Source organism: Thermobia domestica, chromosome 7, assembly GCF_964235325.1.
Source record: "Thermobia domestica chromosome 7, izTheDome1.hap1.1, whole genome shotgun sequence".
NCBI classification, from domain to species: domain Eukaryota; kingdom Metazoa; phylum Arthropoda; class Insecta; order Zygentoma; family Lepismatidae; genus Thermobia; species Thermobia domestica.
Window position 1 is genome coordinate 179,404,601 of NC_137460.1, and position 22,203 is coordinate 179,426,803.

Below are 22,203 nucleotides of genomic sequence, written 5' to 3' on the forward strand. Positions count from 1 at the left end.
TTACTGATTTGTTATTAATGTTTGTGACTATTAAAGTTTAATACTATACAATCAGTTGGATCAATGAGATCAATCTGCATATATTCGTGCTCATAATAGCCTGTCAACTCCGAATATACGACTTGGTCAGCTCTTCGACCTCTCTGCCGTTAAGAAATCACTTTCGATTACATATGACGAAGTTGTAGATAGCTTTCCGGGCCCATTTGCATTTGGCTGGAAACCCCAATATCGCCGATTAACTTATTATTTTAGCTTATCTTCGATTACAGTACATTATTTAACTAATTCGTGCCAAGTCTACATACGTTAATTTTGGTTCTAGTTTTCGATTTATCTATACCTTTCTTTAATTCTTCAAGTAATTATAGATCCCGTAACAATTCCAGAGGTAACAGAAATATACGAAATGATGTACAAAGAATCAATGCATTACATAATATACGAAATTCCAGGCAACACTGTGCTGTGCAATGTGATATAATTGAACCTTCATATAACAATACTTGATGGTAGCTGTGGCTAGCGTGGAACGGATTAAATATTTAAGATAAAAAAAACTTCTTCCATAATAGGAGCAGACGGGAATTATTTAAAAATACAAGTTGCTGAATTGCCAAACTGAAATGAAATCTTTAAGTTTAACGTCCCACGGTTATGCCGGTTAAGCTAAAGGAGACGGTGATAATGAGAAATGAGTGAAATGGTGGAATGAAGAAAGTGGTAGGAAACGGGAGAACCCCGAGAAAACCCACGAGCACGGTGTTTGTCCACCACAAAGTCCACACGGCGCGAGCTGGGATCGAACCAGGGACCACAAGCACTGGAGGTGAACGCTCTACCACTGAGCCACCGCGCCCCCTACAATTGCTAAACTGAGTCTTCTGTATTAAAAATTGTTTGCTCCGCGGATCTCCTGTTTTCACAACCAGCTGTGAAGCAATTTGTTTCACTAGACTGCCTGGTAACACCAGTTTCCTCTAGAGAAATCGGTTTCTTGGGTATAAAGTGTAAAAGTTTTTTCCTCTGAAGTTTTTTCAATAAGAAACCTAGTTATTTTTCATTTTTTCTTTCAAATAACTGTTTTTTTCTGGTAACTATTATTTATTGATATATGTTGTAGATAAGTAAAATAATCAGTAGAACTTGATTCGAAGCCCTTATAACTTACAAATCCTTTGTTTCTTGTACCTATACGAGCAAAATTGTGTGATTATTGTGCGTTTGATTACATTTTTTATCTCTAATAACTCGTTTTGTAGTAGTTAGTCTCGACTAGTAATGGTCTCGTTGCTGTAAACAATAAGTTCATTTAAAAACATTATCTCCTTTTTACATTTTAGTTCCAATAGTGTTGCTGGAAAATACAGAGTGTTTTAAAATGATGAAACATGCACAGAGGAAACAGTGCATGCGCATGCGTGTGTATAAAGCTGTTTGAGTTTGTCTCTCGTTTTATGTTGTTGTAAGATAATTGTAATTGATACTACAAAGTTTTAAAACCATAATATTCATTTTAAAACACCCTGCATTGCTTCAAATTATGTCATCCTATATTCATGTCTTGTATATACACATAAGGGCCTGGCCCAGATAGTTTGCCGCCCCGTGCAATGGCATCATTTGCCACCTTCCCCTTTCTCCAGAAAGAACAAATCTTAAAACTCACTATTTTAAGTATGCTATTGGAGCATAAACAACGAAGTGGAGGGAAAGTACACTGGTACTCAGAAAAGCTTAAATACTACGAATAAATCTCGTTGTGTCTGTTTTTTCTTTAAATAATAATCTATTATTTTATGAAAGATAAAGAAAACACACCTGAAATATGGTAATCCTTTTAATAGAATTCAACATCGAGCTCCAATCTCAATATATCAGTTTGCAATTCCAGTGCAACTAGCACTTTTATCTTTATTTCTTGATTTTTCTTCTACATCTGTTATTTTTTAAAACAAAACTTGTTTCTAGTTTCAATGATTAAAAAAACTTGTTTGTGACAAAGACAAGATTAGCTTTCATATCAGAACTGTGATAACTAACAAATGGAGTAAGTGTTCAAGAATTGAGTCTTGTGTTTGACAACAATCAAGCAATTTATGCTGGGATTTATTTGACCATTTTCTTTAGCACTGTCCATGTGACCTTAAAATAATGCGACCTAAACATGATTTATGAAGGTAGTATTCAAATAGAAAGTCAGCTTACAAGGGAAGCTATCGAACTTCACGACGAGTATCGTACAAGTATCGCATCGAAACGTGCACAAGTGGAAGAACATGTTAAAAGTGGGAAACATGCTTACTTCGACGATTCGCAACATCGTCGAACAGCAAGTATAATGATTTTTCAGCATAACCCCTTAAAGTTATGTACTCAGGTCATACATGCCTTGGATGGGATATGAACCTGATATACTGGAACTTGTTTTTCCACGAAGACAAATGTTGAAAACTCAAAATGATAACACTCGGTCGGGATTGTGGTTTCTGGTACGTCATTGATGAGAATCGAAGTCAAATGGACCCCGATACGTTACCCAACGGAGAAAAAGAACACGCTAAAACCACAACGCAAAGATTTATTATTATTATTATTATTATTATTATTATTATTATTATTATTATTATTATTATTATTATTATTATTATTATCATTATTATTATTATTATTAGTGCTTGTAGTATTGTCCGTTTACCATAGCTTGGCGCTGTGTTTTGACACAGAACCTGGCTAGTGAATCTTAGCAGTCCTTCCACTTCTTTCCCCTTATCGCACTGTTAACAGTGGCACTAACTCATCAACTTTAGCACTAGTAGGATTTGGTATTTGCAAGTTGCGTAAATTTCGAAACAGTTTACTTCTTCTCTAATCAGGGCCGTAACTTGTGGAAGGCAGGGAAGGGGCGACTGCTCCCCAAGGAGGTTTCCCGCCGTTCGAAGAGGGCCCATTTTGAGACAAAATTTTCTTAATCCATTACGATACGAGCATGAAATTATAAATGAAGCATCAAACAGGTTCACTATATTACATAAAGAAAGCAGCACACAAAAGGTAAATAAAACAAAATGAGTCGTGGGCCAATTTCAGTAAAAATGTTTACTATTAGGGGCCCTAGAAATAACATTTATTCGTATGGCTTTGAGATTTGTCAATATTGTCCCTTTAATTAATTTGTCATGTATGGAACGGGCCCATGGGGTGTAAGTAACGGCCCCGCAGATCTTGCCGTGAGGGAGGGCCCACAGGCTCCGGGAAGCCCATAAAGAGTAAGAAAATAGAGAAAGAGGGAGCCCAAGGATTAGAAAAACAACTTTTTAGGAGGCCCAAATACACGTATTAATACTTGTCCCTCCCCCCAGAAAGTTACGCCGCTGTCTAATGTGAATTTATTGGTACAGTTCTGCTAATAGTTAACTATATCAGGTTGGTCTCTAACGTTGGGTCGTAGAGAGAAAAGGTCTTACAGAAGGATAGTATTCAGATTTTAAGAAGGTGGGGAAAAGAGAGCGAGGATGAGCAAGATGAGAGAAAGAAAGAAAGAGAATGAAAGAAACACTTCTACATTTACATCATAACGAATTTAAGGAGCCATAAAACGAAAAAAGGATATCGGAACACACCACCAAAAGTGTTGACAACATAATACTCTGGCGGAGTATATCTCCCACCAATTTTGGAGCGTCAGTGTTTGGCCTAATTCTGGCCTAACAGAAGCTACCATCTAGGCATTCCCCTCGTGGGACTGAGGAATACCTTAATAACGAATACCAGCCAGAGCCGAGTTGATACCCACGCTCGATCTACGTATTTTAATCTCTTTTGTGTGTGTGTGTTGGACAGTGTCTGCTAAGGGCACCCAAACAGGATTCTTTAAAATGTTTACATGTTAAAATTCGCTTTATATTGTACTTTGAAAACGTAATTCAATGTGTATTATATTCTTCTTACAGCAGGATGCTTTATTTCCTAATACTTTAAGTCTATGGTGGTTATGTAAGATATAGCTAGATGTAAGATATAGCGGAAAGGGAGATATAGCTATCCGCCGTTCAGCCCTGGTCTCCGTCAACTGACACCTGGCTTACGAAGTTCTCCGTTATGGAAACCCACTATGCTATATGATTGATGGGAGGTAAGTGTAATAATTTTAATATGGGGTTATTAATATAGATTATGGCTGAGATACAAGTAAGGGGTTAAGTGGGAAGGAAAAAATGACATTTGAAAGAAATATTAATTGTAACTTGTTTATATATAATAATTATATGATTCCTTAACCTAATTGTGATATATAAATTAAATATATGAATATATGTAATATAATAAGATAAATTATAAATAATAAATAACATATAAGATAAATAATATATATTTTGTACATATGCAAAGTAAAATCTCTCTAAGTTTAGATATTCGTATAAGTTTGTGTTAGTTAAAATTGATATTCGTGGGAATGTTAGAATATGGGAGGATACAATTAGATTAACTAATTTGGTTAGTAGCATTTCCTCTACTAAGTGCCTGAAAAGTCCGATATACCGCGGACTACTCGGTAACGGTATATGAAGAGTAGCACTATTCCAGATTAGTTAAATGATTGGGATACCACGAGATAAAATACGTTACACATAAGAGATATAATTGTTTAAATACGATGCTGAGATATTTCTCGGAGTGAGTTCTAGCGTGGAGTAATGCAAGTCCTCGCGTGTCTCCCTTGAGGCATTGTTTCTAGCAGTAGCAGGCAAAAATCTTGGAAGAGTACGATGAAGAGATGGTGGTTTCTTTTGTAATAATTGGAAGATTTTTATTAACACAAATAACATGAGAACTAGTGTTATAAAAATGGGCAGGTCAGTAATTCCTAAAAAGCTTTGAAACGCCGAAGATAATTCCATTGCTCTCACAGGCTTGGAACAAAATGGCAGAATTAACATTTTGTTTTGTTTGAGAACGTAAATTACGTAAATGGTGAGTATTAATTGCCAAAGAAAAATGATTCCGGGAACAAACCAGTCATGTTCAAAGATAGGACGTTCAAATGATGTTTCAACCAATGAAAAAGGCGTTACATTCATATGGCTAACAGATGAAATCCATAAATCATTCACTAATGTATTGACATTAAAGAAAACATTGGGTTTGAATTTTTGTCCAACGAGAAATAAATCATTGTTTACAATCATTGCCGGAAATAAATGTAGAAGTTTAGGTTTTGATAAATCATTATCGAAACAGGGAAAATTTGTTTTTACAAAAAGATGTTGAGTGACTTCCAATTTGATGTTACACGGTAGAGTTATTTGTACAGCACCAAAATTCAAGTGATCAGGTAATGAGAGGTTGGTTGGGATACTATTATTCCATAGGGTAACAAATTTTGGAGTGTGCGTTAATAAGTATTGGTGGTCATCTAATTCCATTATTTGAACTGTTGTGACTGATTCACATCGAAAATCGCAGGTAGAAGTAATATCCTTTACAGTTTGTCCTCTATATCCGTGCGTAATACATTCTGTTTGGCGAGAATTTGTAATAACGTGGTTGGGAATTTTACATAAGCGAGTAGTTCGAAACTGGCAACCAAGCATATCAGATCCTATTATGGGAATTATAATCTTTTTGTTTTGAACAGCTACAATAACAGGTTCCAAATTGACGACACATGTCTGATTTCTAATTGCGAACGGTATACTTCTTACAGAAAAAATTTCAAAGCTAGAATCTTTTTCCAGGATAGGAATTTTCAGTTGCAAAAATATGTAATTTTCTGTTATAGAGCATGACAGCGTTGAAATAGTGTAATAACTTTGTAATAGGTTACTATCAATGGCTAAAACGAACCCAGATTTAATAAGAGTAGATTCTAAAGCTAATAGTTGTGCGTCAAGAACATTATATGGTATAGTATTGGCATTGAGTTTGCCATCTCTACAGCTTTCTACTAATAAATCATATTTATAAATTTCCAAAAATTTCAAAAATTGTGCCGCGGTTTCATAAAATTCAGAGATAAAAGCATACGATTCAGCCGTCACTTTAGAATCTAGGGTGTTAAGAGATTTACCTAATCTTTTTTCTTGTTCTACAATGTGTTGGGAAAAAATCTAATTCTTTGGAAGTTGTTTTGAATTTGAGCCTGAAAATTTGAAAGTTCTTGAGATGAGTTCTGTAAAAATATGTTATTTTTCATTAATTGTTTCTGAACTTGCAATACAGTTTCTTCTAACTTTTCTTTCTTTTGATGCAAAGCATCTACAGTTGATGATTGAGCTACATCACAACAATATCCTAGAAGATTGCCAATAAAACCCAATAATGCTCTCTTAGATTTCTTAGGTGCCGGCTTATGAAACATAGGTTTCGGTATATGCAAAAAGTTTTTCAAAATGTGATCGTGTAATTGCTTAAGCGAATCTGCGGCTTTGATACTTCCATGTGATAATACTGTTGTGTATTGCAGTGTAAAAATTTATACAACGTAGAAGAGTTTAATTTTTCCGGGAACACAAAACTGATATTGAAAGTTAATGGTACTGAGTGTTGATAGATGACCATATTACTTAACTTTTTAAAATAAAATCCAGACGAAATACTGAATTCTAAAGTTGCTACTGTAGTTACAGCAGTTATCGTCACAAAAAGCAGAATGAGATATTTTGCCTGCAACAAAGTGAGAAAAGTGGCACATTAGAATAGAAATCACGCCTAGTTCCACAATTAAATATAGATTTGAAGCAGTATTCCTGTGTTTACTTCTTAGCTTCATGGTGAAGAGCTATGAGCAATAATAAAACAATATTAAAATTATCTACTATATACAGCACTAGAAACATTTGAGTGCTTCTTTCCCTTATTTTCGTCTAATATGTACATATATATTTTTATTTATTTATTTATTTATTTATTTCCATGTTACCTTGAAGGTTCACTGACAGTGAAAAAAACGACCAACAAAAAGGTCAGGAAAGATTATGAAACATATTCAAAGAACACTTGTCATGCAACCCACTACTCATACACAATAAATAATACTCAAATGAAAGGATTATAAAAATATCCCATAGAAACTAAAAAGTAGTTTCAAAATTATCAAAAATAGAGTATCAATACTTCACTATACATTACTAACGTATCGTAATAATAAGATTGGCTTATTCACTCATATGCTCAAGCTCACTTTTTTTTTCACAGGAAAATATTCATGCATCAAATGTTCGTAGATTCGTTTATTCTGTACATCGTAAACACAAAAATTAATTTTATCTATGGAATCCAAATTTTCCTCCAAGAAATTTCTCACAGTTCTTAAGGCTATGTGACATGCAGGTGTTTTAGGATATAAAAATGCACCTGTTGAAGTGGTGGGCAATGCAACTGTACGAAAATCATTGTTTAAAACAATAAATAAGATTTTCTCTTAACAAGACCGTAATGATTTGCTATTTTCACCTTTAGGTCCACAAGTGTGTATTACGTGTTTAGCTGGAAGATTGAAGCCTTCTGTAATTATGCACGAACCTTCTTTTAATTTCCCAATGCGTGCACATTCTTAAGTTAATTGTGGCCCTGCTGCTAACTGTATTGCCCTGTCTGCGCCCCCTATGGGTAATAAATCCGTGTTGCTTGGGTTTCTACCCTGGAGTTCTACAATGCTTCCATGGTACAAAGCCACTTTAGAATTGATCTCAGTGTTCACACCAAATTTTGAAGGAACTTTAGGTGCATTATGTAGCGTACGTCTGGCTGTGACATCCCACGCCGGTAAATGGAGCATAGAAATGGCATTAGCGATATTTAGGCACGTGTAATTGTCAGTTTGATCATCTTTTTCTCCCTTTCCCTCTTTCCTTCCAGTAAATTCAATAATAAACCTAGATGTTGGTAAGCCTGTTTCGTCTTCATCATTCCGTGGAGACAGCTGATTCCGTTCCTCCTCATCTTCTGTACAGTTCTCTTCAGGGAGTACGTTCTCTCCTTGAATAGCTGAGTCTCTGGCTTCAATATCGTCACTGGTGGGAGGCTTCTTGCGTTGATGGTCGTGATCTCCTAACTCGTCCAGAGGCGACGGAGGGTAATATTTCTTAAGACGGTCAACCGTAATGGAGTCTATTTTCTGTCTTCCTGTGCCAGTAGTGAATTTAACGAAGTAACTATTTTCGTTATTCTTGCCCTGTATCTCACCTGGTCCAATGTATTTCCCAGTGAAAGCACGTGTCTGGCCCCGTTTCATATTATCTACATATATCCAAACAAGATCTCCCTTCTGAAATTGCACTTGTTTATGACGCTTGTCATATGATTTTGCAGAAGTTCGGAACCTTTTGAATAATTTTTCAGCAGCCTGCTCTCGAATATCATTAAGATGAGATAGCCTGACTGCGTTGTCTTGAAATTGACACTGTGTGTCAAACATAGCTTGATGTATTAACCTTGGTTTGAAACCATGGAGTAATTCAAAACTGGAGTGTCCCATACTTGTGTTAACAGAAATATTATGGCTAAATGTAACCTTGGGAAGTAACTCCACCTAGTTTCCTGAATTATCTGGGTCAATATTGAGCTTCAATTTTTGTTCCAAATTACGTATTGTTACCTCAGCAAGCCCAATAGAAAAATGTGCTTTCCCTTCTGCAAATTTCAACGTAACACCACAAATATTGCACAATTCCTTAAATATGGCGCTTGTAAAAGCAGCTGCCCTGTCTAGGCAGAGTTCATAAAATAACCCATATTTTAAAATGACGTCATTAAAAAGGAATGATGCCAAAGTATTGGCAGTGGTGTCTGGAATACTAGCTGTTATACAAAATCTTGTGGCTTCATCCACACAGACCACAAAATATTTGTGTTTCAAAATATTGTTAGTGCAATAAGGCCCAGCTACATCTAAATAGAGCCGGTAAAAAGGCATAACACTAAGGTGAGTTTGCAGCTTACCATAACTGAAACCAACTCTTTTCTTTAATATTTGGCAGTGAAGGCATTCTCTACAGCGTCTATATACAAAGCGTTTCATGTCAGGAAAATATACACTGTTAACTAATAATTTATATGTTTTACTAAAAGCAGAGTGATTGGCTCCCAAAATCTCCTCATGACACTTCTTAAAAACTGTTTCCCGCAATGACAAAGGAATGGCAAGAAAGTAGTTCATACCCATAGGTGTTTTGTTTTTTCTGTAAAGAATGTTATTGCGCAATTCGTAACAGGAAGCTTGTCTTTCATACTGATTGTCTTTAGATTTGCCCTCAAGCCAGACAATAATGTGCTTAAGAACATTATCTTTTCTCTGAGCTTCGCTAATATTAAAATCGGTGTTATCTTCTAGAAAAAACACAGGGATCCCCTGAACTTAACTTTTCATCTTCGAGATCTCTTTTATTGGAAGCAAAACGACTGATATTATCAGCTTCTATATTGGCGGTTCCTGAGACATGGGATATTGTAAAGTCAAATTGTTCTAGTTTAGAAAGCCACCGAGCTAGCTTGCCACTAACATTTTTAGATTGTTTCAGAAATATGATCGCTCTACAGTCTGTTTTTTTTTAAAAAATGTCTTCCGATAAGCCAGTAACGAAAAGAACGTAATGCATACAACACCCCAAGAAGCTCAATCTCATATATTGAGTAATTTTTCTCTGTGGCGTTTAGAGACCGGGAACAATACCCAATAGGAACTAATTCACTGTCAGGGTTATCATCAATTGGTTGCTTAGCAACCGCCCCCACCCCAGATTTACATCCATTCGTGTAAAGAAATAATGGTCTGTTGGGGTGATAGTTCATTAAAGTTCGTGAATTTATTATTGCTTCTTTGAGTTTTTCAAAAGCATCCTGTTGTGGCTTTTTCAAGCTATATTTAGCATCACGCTTAAGTAATTGTAAGAGAGGAGCTGAAATTTCACTGAAATTCTTTACAAAGCGTCTCAGGAAACTACAAGTGCCGAAAAATGATTTGAGTATTTTCTTTTAGTTTTTGGACGTTTGTAACATTTTATAGTGTCAATCACTTTGTCAGAAACAGAAATACCATATTTATTTACTTTATGTCCAAGAACAACTACAGAAGTCTGTGCAAACTTGGTTTTCTTCGGAGAAAGTGTTAAACCTCGCTTGCGAAAAGCATCAAAAAGTAATGTGCATAATTCTAACATTTCCGGTATGGTGTCAGCTACTATAAAATAGTCATCTAGATAATTCAATATATCGGGCGATGGAATATCGGCTAATGTCAGTTTTATGAGCCGGTTCAACGCCGCAGAAGAACAAAGTAATCCCTGGAGAACCACATTATAATGAAAGGATCCCTCCCACGGAACAGAGAATGCTGTGATTGGTTTACTATCTTCTGTGATGCGGATTTGGAAGAAGGCATCTTTTTGGTCACACGTTGTAATAAAGTTCTTTCCAGAAACACGATTTAACACGTCCTCCATGCTAGGAATAGGAAAAGAATCCACCCTACATTGGACATTTACAACCCGAAAATCAGAAACAAAACGATAATCACCTGTTCGCTTTTTAACTAAGAGAATGGGAGAGTTCCATGGGGATATAGTTCTCAAAATGATCCCTCTTTGCAACAAATTGTCCAGCTGTTTTTTAACTACAGCGCGCAAATGGTACGGTATAGGTAGGGCTGGTTTGCAAATGGGCGAGTGGTCTTTGAGCTGGATCTGATATTCATAATCCTTAGCAAAAGAAAAATCTTGATCGTACCACATAAAAATATCACTATAACGATAAGCGAGATCATAAAATTTCTCTTTATCACTTTCAGAAAGTTCGGGGTTAACCTGAATTTGTGACCTGTCAAACAGTTTTCTTTTTTCTAAAATATCCGGTGACAATTCCTCCTGAATTTGACCTACTAGATAAGCAGAGTCTTCCTCTGATATTTCTTCAAATTCTTCGGCTAACCCTATTTCTTGACCCTCGTTTAACGTTATGTCTTTAATAGTAGGATTCGTAATCCATACACAAGGCTGAGATGGTGACAACACACAGAAAGGAATAAAAATTTCTAATTTATTCTGCAAAGAAATATTTGGCACTAAAAGATTCTTATTCCCTCCTATGTCGTAACGTGTAGTGAGAGAAACTCGAGTATGCGTTTTCGCTGGAAGCACTATTCGTTCAGAAAGTGTGTAAATAGCTTTAGAAAGAGACGCTAATTTCTCTCTTAAAGTTTCAGAAATTACACCCTCATTGTTATTACGTGGAAGCTGGTTTACAGGTGGTTTCCCAAATCTATTAACTGAAAAAATATTGTTTTGAAAATCCAGGAAAACATTGTGGGATGTTAAGAAATACTGACCAAGCCAAGGCTTAAATGGAAACCGAGGAATTATTCTGAACGGATGTGTAAAGCTCTTTTTTCCTATGAAGAAACGCAAAGAAACAATATGAGATACTTCAATTGTGTTGCCCGTCACTCCCTTTAATTTTGTAGTAATTGCTATTTTCTTTGCTCCTTTAGAAACTAAATTTTCAGGGAGACAAGAAACTTGTGATCCTTAGTCGATTAACAATGTAGTGTACACGCTCCCTGCTCTAATATTAATGTATGGGAGTTCTGATTCCTTGAATATAGGGACTTGTAACACAGAATGACGAATAGTTGTGTCCCGACCAACTATTCCGTTTCTTCGTTTAAAAATGCGCGACAATCTCGGGCTATATGATTTAATCCTTGGCAGCGCCAACATACAATAGGAGAACGTGGTGGTTTAGAAGTCCACGCAGCGGGGCTTGAACCCTGGTCACTCGAGTTATTGTCAATCGCGTTACCCCTGTCACCATTACTCCCTTGATTTTGAGCATAGTTGTTGTAGTAGCGAACTTGGTTTCCCCCTCTACCTCGGCCTCTTCTTCCTCTGTTATTACCACGAAAAGATGAACTTGCATTTCCTGTGTTTGTCGATTGACCTTGATTTGCAGTGAGACGTAATATTTAAAGAAAGTTTCTCTAACTGTTGCTGTATTTGCTGCAGTGCATTGGAGTCAGGGACCTGAGAGTTTACATGCGCGGCAGCATTTTTCTGAGCAGAAATTTTCTCAACAGCTCTGGACTGTGTGGTAGGCTGAGAGCAAGAATGCGTTTTCATCGGGTCAACATTCGTATTACTAGAAACTAATGAAGACTGCAATATTGACGAATTACGCTTAATGTATTTCTCGATGGTTTTCCGTTCTAATAAGATCTTTGTTTTTTCCTCAGTTATTAAGTCTGATATCAGTTTTTCAACTGAATCATATTCCTTGCGAATAACGGCCCTAAAATACTCAGGTTGTAACCCTTCTATGATTAATTGTGTTTGTTTCGCTGGGGGGGCTTGAGGGTCTACCCTCAAAATGAGGTTGAGTTTAGAATAAACATAATCAGATATGCTTTCAGTTTCTCCTTGTTCGCGAGCACGTATTTCACTTTCTGTCAACTGAGGCATGGTGTTGCTCCCAAAAGCTTCTATTAATTTTGCTTTGAACTCATCGTAAGTCCAATTGGCAAATTCGGGTTTTTTGGAAGTATTGTCCATCCAAAATTCAGCCGGACCCTTCATCAATGTACATAGGATTAGCTTTTTTCTTATGCCTGTCCAATTATTGATGGAGGCAATAGCCTCGTATTTCTGCAAATACCGCGTGATGTCTTCTCCTAATTTAGCATAAAATGGTTCGGGCCTTACTATCGTATGAATCGAGGTCAATAAACCTTCTACATTCTCACTATTATTCTGAGCCATGTTTAAACTGTCCGGTGTGAAAGAATAAGAAATACTTGAAACTGGGGTAGATAAATGCAAATTGTCTTTAAGATTGGTATAAAAATTTCTAGTAACTGGAATGGCAATCGGTGATGAACAAATTATAGGTTCAAAGTATTGCGTAGTGGAAATATCGTTTAGATCATCAAAAGGCTGTAGATACTGTTCAGCTAATAATCGAAACATGCAGAAAATGCTAAGTAAACATGCACATAAAATCCGTGTCAACACAACATACTTAAAGTTAAAATAAACCCAATCTTTGCGTCACTTCAAAAAATTAAATAATAAGAAAGATATGGTTTGATGTAACAGAATTGTAACAAAATATGATATGATAAAAATCGATGGGTTGACGTTAATTTAAAAGTCTTATGGTTCGGAATTTATAATAACAACACAGAAGCTGCATTTCTATATTAGGAGAAAAAAGATCGTAAATCCTAGGCAAAGGCCCCAAAAATCTTCACAAAGTGAAGGTCCACATCTCCACCATCTTGCTGTAATGTACTGTGGGGTTACAACCACAGTTATTTGCTCAATTATAAGTTCTTAACTGAAAGAATGTGGAGATAGCACTTCGCATGGCAAGAGAGAAAGTACGTGGGGATCTGAGCGGTACAGCGCTGAAGTAATTAATTGGGGATGAATGAAATGAAATGCATGTTTTCTAATAGAAGAGATCACAGAAACGCAAAGATTAGGAAAGGAAAGATTCTTACTGTACCTCAGCCATTTCGATATGATGAGCCTCTTCAATTATTGGGTAAAGCTTATCCTCCAATCCGTTGAGGGTTTCCGTCTGGTATCGATCCCGGACCTCACGTTCGAGAGTGAAGAACCTCTCGACCTCAGGGCAACAGCTTCCAGATGTCCTGGTCTCTTCGGAATGACACCTCTATCATGCAGTGGATGGTGAGGGCCCAGGCGTGCCAACCGTCTCTCATTGCTGCTACGACAACTCTTCTGAATAGGGTCCAAAGTGTATTTCTGGCGGCTTCTGTCACACTTCTCACACGGAGGGTCCCGTGTCCCTTGGTTTTGTTCTACTTCCTTGCTTTCGCTTCTTCCTGGTGCTCCGCACGTGGATGACTAGCACATCACAATTATCTTGGTCAATAGGGAAGTTTGTTAATTGCTGAAACGGCGTGGCTGAGCTTGTTTTCATGAAGTTGCGGAAACTAGGAAGAGAATGGTAATCACGAATTTGTATTGGGATGAGGTGACAACATAGGGAAGTCTCTTCTTTATTATTTAATAATTACAATTTCTTGTTTGAAGAACAATAACAACATATAGGGAGAATTCTAAATAGGCGCTCAGCCTGACATCCTCTACAATAGTAAACATTTTTACTGAAATTGGCCCACGACTCATTTTGTTTTATTTACCTTTTGTGTGCTGCTTTGTTTATGTAATATGGTGAACCTGTTTGATGCTTCATTTATAACTTCATGTTCGTATCGTAATGGATTAAGAAAATTTTGTCTCAAAATGGGCCCTCTTCGAACGGCGGGAAACCTCCTTGGGGAGCAGTCGCCCCTCCCCTGCCTCCCACAAGTTACGGCCCTGATTAGAGAAAAAGTAAACTGTTTCGAAATTTACGCAACTTGCAAATACCAAATCCTACTAGTGCTAAAGTTGATGAGTTAGTGCCACTGTTAACACTGCGATAAGGGGAAAGAAGTGGAAGGACTGCTAAGATTCGCTAGCCAGAATCTGTGTCGAAACACAGCGCCAAGCTATGGTAAACGGCCAATACTACAAGCACTAATAATAATAATAATAATAATAATAATAATAATAATAATAATAATATTAATAATAATAATAATAATAATAATAATAATCATCATCATCATAAAAAATCATTTTTGCGTTGTGGTTTTAGCGTGCTCTTTTTCTCCGTTGGGTAACGTATCGGGGTCCATTTGACTTCGATTCTCATCAATGACGTACCAGAAACCACAATCCCGACCGAGTGTTATCATTTTGAGTTTTCAACATTTGTCTTCGTGGAAAAACAAGTTCCAGTATATCAGGTTCATATCCCATCCAAGGCATGTATGACCTGAGTACATAACTTTAAGGGGTTATGCTGAAAAATCATTATACTTGCTGTTCGACGATGTTGCGAATCGTCGAAGTAAGCATGTTTCCCACTTTTAACATGTTCTTCCACTTGTGCACGTTTCGATGCGATACTTGTACGATACTCGTCGAGAAGTTCGATAGCTTCCCTTGTAAGCTGACTTTCTATTTGAATACTACCTTCATAAATCATGTTTAGGTCGCATTATTTTAAGGTCACATGGACAGTGCTAAAGAAAATGGTCAAATAAATCCCAGCATAAATTGCTTGATTGTTGTCAAACACAAGACTCAATTCTCGAACACTTACTCCATTTGTTAGTTATCACAGTTCTGATATGAAAGCTAATCTTGTCGTTGTCACAAACAAGTTTTTTTAATCATTGAAACTAGAAACAAGTTTTGTTTTAAAAAATAACAGATGTAGAAGAAAAATCAAGAAATAAAGATAAAAGTGCTAGTTGCACTGGAATTGCAAACTGATATATTGAGATTGGAGCTCGATGTTGAATTCTATTAAAAGGATTACCATATTTCAGGTGTGTTTTCTTTATCTTTCATAAAATAATAGATTATTATTTAAAGAAAAAACAGACACAACGAGATTTATTCGTAGTATTTAAGCTTTTCTGAGTACCAGTGTACTTTCCCTCCACTTCGTTGTTTATGCTCCAATAGCATACTTAAAATAGTGAGTTTTAAGATTTGTTCTTTCTGGAGAAAGGGGAAGGTGGCAAATGATGCCATTGCACGGGGCGGCAAACTATCTGGGCCAGGCCCTTATGTGTATATACAAGACATGAATATAGGATGACATAATTTGAAGCAATGCAGGGTGTTTTAAAATGAATATTATGGTTTTAAAACTTTGTAGTATCAATTACAATTAACTTACAACAACATCAAACGAGAGACCAACTCAAACAGCTTTATACACACGCATGCGCATGCACTGTTTCCTCTGTCTGCCATTAGGAAGAGCTAGTATCAAAGATGGCGATAAGAGAGCAGAAATCTTTTTATGTTTTAATTTTGCAAAGACTGAATCTGTAGTTACAGTGCAACCTTCTGTATGAAGAATTTTAAGGAGACGATTACAACTACGTCCTTATCGTGTGCAGTTGGTACAAGGTCTAAAGCCTAGAGACTACGGTTTACGTGCCAATTTTGCAAATGAAATATTGCTGCATGACGATGAAGATTTTCTGGATCGTGTTTTCTTCAGTGATAAATCGACATTTCACCTAGCGGTAAGTGCTAATGTGAACACTCATCTGAGAGTCACCAAATCCTCAGAAGATTGTACAGTTGCAACGAAACTTTCCTAAATTGAAAGTGTTTTTTTGCCATATGACTGAAAGTTTATGGGTGTTTCTTTCCTATCGACTCGGTGTGTGTCGTGTGAGGAATGGTGCTTACATTGACCACTAGTAGCAAAAACTGTTTGAATCGCTTTTAATTGATGTATTGCTTATTATTGTACGTTAAATGCAAATGTACGTTAAAAGTACTACAAATCTTTTAAACACCAATAATCATTTTAAAACACTCTGTATTTTCCAGCAACACTATTGGAACTAAGATGTAAAAAGGACATAATGTTTTTAAATGAACTTATTGTTTACAGCAACGAGACCATTACTAGTAGAGACTAACTACTACAAAACGAGTTATTAGTGATAAAAAATGTAATCAAACGCACAATAATCACATAATTTTGCTCGTATAGGTACAAAGAAACAAAGGATTTGTAAGTTATAAGGGCTTCGAATCAAGTTCTACTGATTATTTTACTTATCTACAACATAAATCAATAAATAATAGTTACCAGAAAAACACAAATATTTGAAAGAAAAAAATGAAAAATAACTAGGTTTCTTATTAAAAAACTTCAGAGGAAAAAATACTTTTAAACTTTATACTCAAGAAACCGATTTCTCTAGAGGAAACTGGTGTTACCAGGCAGTCCGTTCGTACGCGGTGGAAGGAGTTAGATTCGTGGAATGCGCTTATAAATTACGGTTCTTGCTGGAGTAACTAGAGAAGTTTCTGCTAGCTAATGGATGTTACGAAATACTTAAAGTTCTCAAACTTGTATCATTGAAAGAAAATACTAAAGTATAAAATTATCAATATAAATTAGTTTATATTATTACTTTATTTTGTAATATTCTAGGGCTACCGCCGATAGGCCCGGCATCCCACAAAATACGCCACTTGTGTATGCCTTGAATCAGATAAAACCACACTTTAGAAAATAAGACAGTGTTTAAGCACTTTTATAACAGATTTCTTGTAGTAAATGAGTCAAAAAGTGTTAAAATGTTATCCTGCGCGTATTTAGAAAGTGTTAATTCTGAAAACAGTGTTCTAGTAGAACTATTTAAAACACTTCTTATCAAACACTTTGAAAAGAAACTGATGATATATTTTGCACAACTTCTGGGTTATAGTTGTAAAACACAGTGTGATAACTATATTTAGACCTGCATAATATGGTTAGAATTTGAGTGACCAAATTCGATGTAATTCCCTGTGTAAAATAAGTGAAAAAATTGTAATAAACAGAGGTAAAGAAGAGTATCCTGTTGGAGTTATTCCTTCCAAAATGCGAAATATCAAGATTTAATAGAACGCCTTATTAGGTTTGAACAATATTGAACCTATCGCAAGCGGTTCAAGAAATTAAAAGGTTAAATTAGTACAAATTACGTTAGTTTAGATTAGGTTCTGTTGGTTTAGAAGATACATGCAATCATAACAGGACTAAATGGAACTTAGCCCATCACTATTTTATCCGAACATACAAATCATATAAAGAAGGTACAGAAATATCAAAACTCAGCAGTCAGGCTCAATTGATCCAGAACTCAATAATTGAGGACCCGAGCATAGTTGAACACCAAAGGGCTAAGTAGTATTATGTGAGCCCATAATCTACATAAGCCCCGATAAAGGACCCTGGTGGCTGAGTGATAGAGCGTTCACCTCTGGTGCATGGGATCTTTGGTTCGTTCCCAGCTCGCTATAAGGAGTTTTCTGGTGGACAAATACTGTGTGCTTCGGTTTTCTCGGGTTCTCCTGTTTCCTCCAACTTTCATCATTCCACTATTTCATTCATTTCTCATCACTATCATCTCCTTTAGCCTAGCCGGCATAACGTGGAGTTTTCATTTTATTTCATTTTACAATCCTCGGTGGCTAAGCGGTAATGTTTGTGATTGTTGTGCGTGGGTCCTTCGTTCGATCACATATTTCACCATTTTAATTTTATTTTTTTAAATTTTCTTTTTCGTGTGTAATTGAATTACGTAAAACTTAATTTATAAAAAATAGCTCTCTTTTTCTCCCTCCCAAAAAAGAGGAACTTTCCTGCATGTCTGCACATGTCACATTTATTTAAACATATGTGGAATAAGTGTCATCTGCAGTTATTCAAAGAGTGTCGGTAAGTAAACCTGGAGCGCTTTCTACACTTGAATAGAACAGCAGAGGGTCTAATTAAACTGGTACTTGGTGTAATTTCTTGTCTGTGGGTCAGGTGCGGTCGGACAGGCACTTAGGGGGTCTTAAGAGAGGTAGATTTATTACCTGGGCGATAAAAGGGTTTGAGGTGGACCATGGAAGGGTGAATGTTCTTTTTTGCTGTGAAAGATGACCCTACACGATTCTTTAATCGAAAGTTTTTTTAAAAAATTTGATCAAATTAAAATTAAAATTAGTTTCAGACCATTAGAAGTCTGCTATAAGGCTTGAAACGCGATCCCTAGCTCCCATAAGCTTTCCCACGTAATTTAATTGTGATCCTACCAAAAAACCGTAATAGATTACTCGTTCTTAAAAATTCCACAGAAAACTCAGCTTATGTAACAGTTCATATCTTTTAACCCCGTCTTAATGATTATTTGAGGACTTTGTATCTATTCCCGTCTCTTGTCCATAGAAAACTCTGAACAATCTACAATTGTGATCAAATATAAAAGTATGATTAAATTAAAAATAATTAAAATGATTACACCATTGAAGGACCCCCTGAAACAATACCCTCCAAGCTCCCACATTATCCATGGATTTTTTATGCTTAGCAATGATTTTTAATGGAATGAGTCTTATTGCAGCTCTGAACAATGTGCAATTGTGATCTTTAAAAAGATCAAATGAAACTCGAATGGAAATATGTTAAATTTGTTCTGAAAATATTAAAAAAATGTGTGAACTTGAATAAGATGTAGGAAAGGGAAGAAAAGGGATGAATATTTATTTATATATTTTTCATTTTAAACTTCTCATAAATACTCGAAGTATACTTTATTTCGTTTGACTCATTTACAACCTGCTTCTTAAAGTTGCGAGACGTGAAGATCTTCCTTATGCGGAAAGGTAGATATATCTATCCGCCGTTCAGTCCTGGTCTCCGTCAACTGACACCTGGCTTACGAAGTTCTCCGTTATGGAAACCCACTATGCTATATGATTAGTAGCGCATGCACAGTTTTGTCACGTCCCACCATCACCTGATTCTAAGGTAGACACTTGTCAATCACTTCTCTACCTCTTCCCCCTCAATGCTTACAGATTCCTTGCTGTGTACAGGTGAACCCCTCCTCCTCTCCTCTTTTCCCATTGAGTGAACACACATTTCTTGTTGTGAATGGATGAATGCATTTTTTCTCTCTCTTCTTTTCCCATATATGATTGGAGAGCTGTATTACGACCCGCTCGGGAGAGTAATACTCCCGGAAGTACGTTTTTCCGCGCGCTACTCTAGCCAGCTGTTTTACGCGCTATCCTAGCCAATTGTTTTAAGTTGTCACAAAATTTATATCATGAAGTACAAGGGGAACAAAACGAGCCCTATATCATGGAGTACAAGGGCATAAGTACTACAAGTACTTATCTGCACAAAAGTAAATAAATCACTTTTTTAAGTATTATTTTCAAATTATTTTAATTTAATAAGTGTTATAAAAACGTAAAAAAATGTAAAAAAAAAACTTTCCTCGGGCCGGGTTTGAACTCACGCCAAAACAGAATTTCATTACTAGCATATAGCGCTAGCCCACTCGGCCACGAAGGTCAACAGCAACAAGCGTTTGATTTATGCTATTTTAACGCAACGTGGCAAGAAGTGGATAACGTCGACCAATCAGAACTGTGTTTCTCGTTTCTATTTCCAGGAGCATTACTCTCCCGAGCTAGTCCTCGCTGTATTGCTCTCCCTCTCCTTCTTTCTTTTCCACTGTTTGACGATATTTCTGTCTGCCGACAAGCCTTTCCGCGAGTTGAAGTTCCCCCTCCATCCTTTCTTCCCGCTGGCTGATGAACTACGTGCGTAGGTGAACGCTCTGGATGGATGCATTATCTTACTCCCTACACGCTGACTGAGTAGCTTTGTCTCTGGACATAATTGAAAATATGCGTAAGGTTGAATTTATTGGTCTCCTTTGTCTCTTCCCAATGCGAATAACCTGGTGGATGTTTGGGTTCTTTTTACCTGCCTTTCGGACGACCAATTGGTGGTTCTGAAACAGTATGTGGGAGACCTTTATTTCACTTTGAGTGGAAGTACATGGGTCCTGGGTTATCGCCCCTTCGTATATTTCAATGCATGCTTTTCTTTTTTCGGCAAGAATACAACACTTGAGCTATACATTGAAATAAAGGTAATAAATTTAAACTGGTATAAAACTGACATAAGTTTTCATATTCATTTACTGAAACGGATGGATCAATAAATTTAAATTAGTATGAAACCGTTGTTGTATACTAGACTAAAGAAAATTTGTACTAACATCACGCCTTAACAATGTATCTTTTTGATGTAATAAACGGTAAATGGATTTCGCTAGTCTTTGTAGATATCAGTTTGAATGTTTCGTGGGGCAACATGTTATTAAACCCGTTAACATGTCTCGGGTTGATAGCCTTGTTCGACGCGATTCCAGACACAGTTGATGTCGCGAGTACAAAGTTCATCCACAGTATGAACTTTGGCTGATAACAGTAACTATTTGAAGAAATTTGCACTTAATGTCGCTCCATAGGAAGTAAAGAAAATTGCTTATCTTTGAATGTATTCTGCCATATTATTGAAAGAAGAAAGTAAATTGTGAATTGATCATTATAGATCCGAGAAGATTTCTGGAAACAGATTACCCCTTCTTTTCACTCTTACTACCCAACAGACTTTACAAAGGAAAGAACGATGAAAATCTATGTATGTTATATCCCACCTCCTCTCATGTTAATCATAAATATATTATATAAATTCATTGCGCCTACAATTTCTAAAAGTAAGTTTACTGTTACAGTGTGGTTATCGTAAAGTCTAAAAAACTTGTGTTTTTAACGTGTTTCTCTTCTGCTTTTTCTGTTTTCATCAAGAGATATCAAGTTCAAGTAAGTTTTTTTACATTATTATTATTATTGTCTTGATATATATTTGTATTGACAGCGAGCGGGGGAACCCTAGGAAATTTACATACATTTGTCCACAACAAACTTATTTTCCCAAGGATTGAACCAAGAAATTCCAGCACCGGGTAAACTCTCTAGCACTGAGTCATTGTGGTTTCAAACCGGGGGAAAACTACTCCTGAACCAGCGTGCCCCCACGAAAGGGAGATATTTGCTTTTTGAAGATTGATTGAGGGTGCTAGTGGGCAAGTTTTACCCCTGAATTTTGTGAATATTTATTTGTTAATTAATTGTTTCATCCCTAACAAAATTCTTGTTTGAAGAGTACATGTGTTTGTCTCGTGTAGTCTCGTCTCATAGCCAAACCAAACTCAATATTATTTGACCACTACATGTTTCTCTCGTGTTGTGGGCAACTTAAGCAACAAATTGTTGTTTGAAGACTGTTTTTGTCTCATCTTGTGAGTAACTTAACCAAGAAAGATCGAAGGACGAAACTGTTAATATTATTACGGACGTACACATTTTTATGTATGTATTTCTAGATATCTGAAACGATGGCGAATGGGAACAGTTACTTTTTGAACAAGGTAGCGTCTTATTATACGAAAATATCTCACTACTTATGAAAAGATGTCAGGTATTTTTAGAAATTCTTCGTAATGTACCTTAGAGCCGACAATGACGGAAAAAATGAAGACTTTACACATGAAAAATGAACAAGAATGAATGAATGGGGAGAAAAAGGGGAAAGACGTTGGTATTTGACTAAATTCATCTCGTGGTCTACTGGTTATAGAACCGAATTTCTTCACTCAAGGTAGCATGTTCAAAAGCGAGCGCTCTCGATGAACTTTTTATTTTTAATTGTTTCGATTTGTAACAAATGTTACTCTGATAATTATTCTTATATTTATTGATTTTT

At 36.3% G+C, this 22,203-nt stretch overlaps 1 non-coding gene across 1 annotated transcript; it reads right to left on the bottom strand.

The window, feature by feature from the left end:
- Window positions 1-787: 787 nt before the first annotated feature.
- Window positions 788-859, bottom strand: TRNAW-CCA (transfer RNA tryptophan (anticodon CCA)). Its single transcript has one exon. It is a non-coding gene; the product is annotated as a tRNA-Trp (tRNA).
- Between the last annotated feature and the right edge of the window lie 21,344 nt (window positions 860-22,203).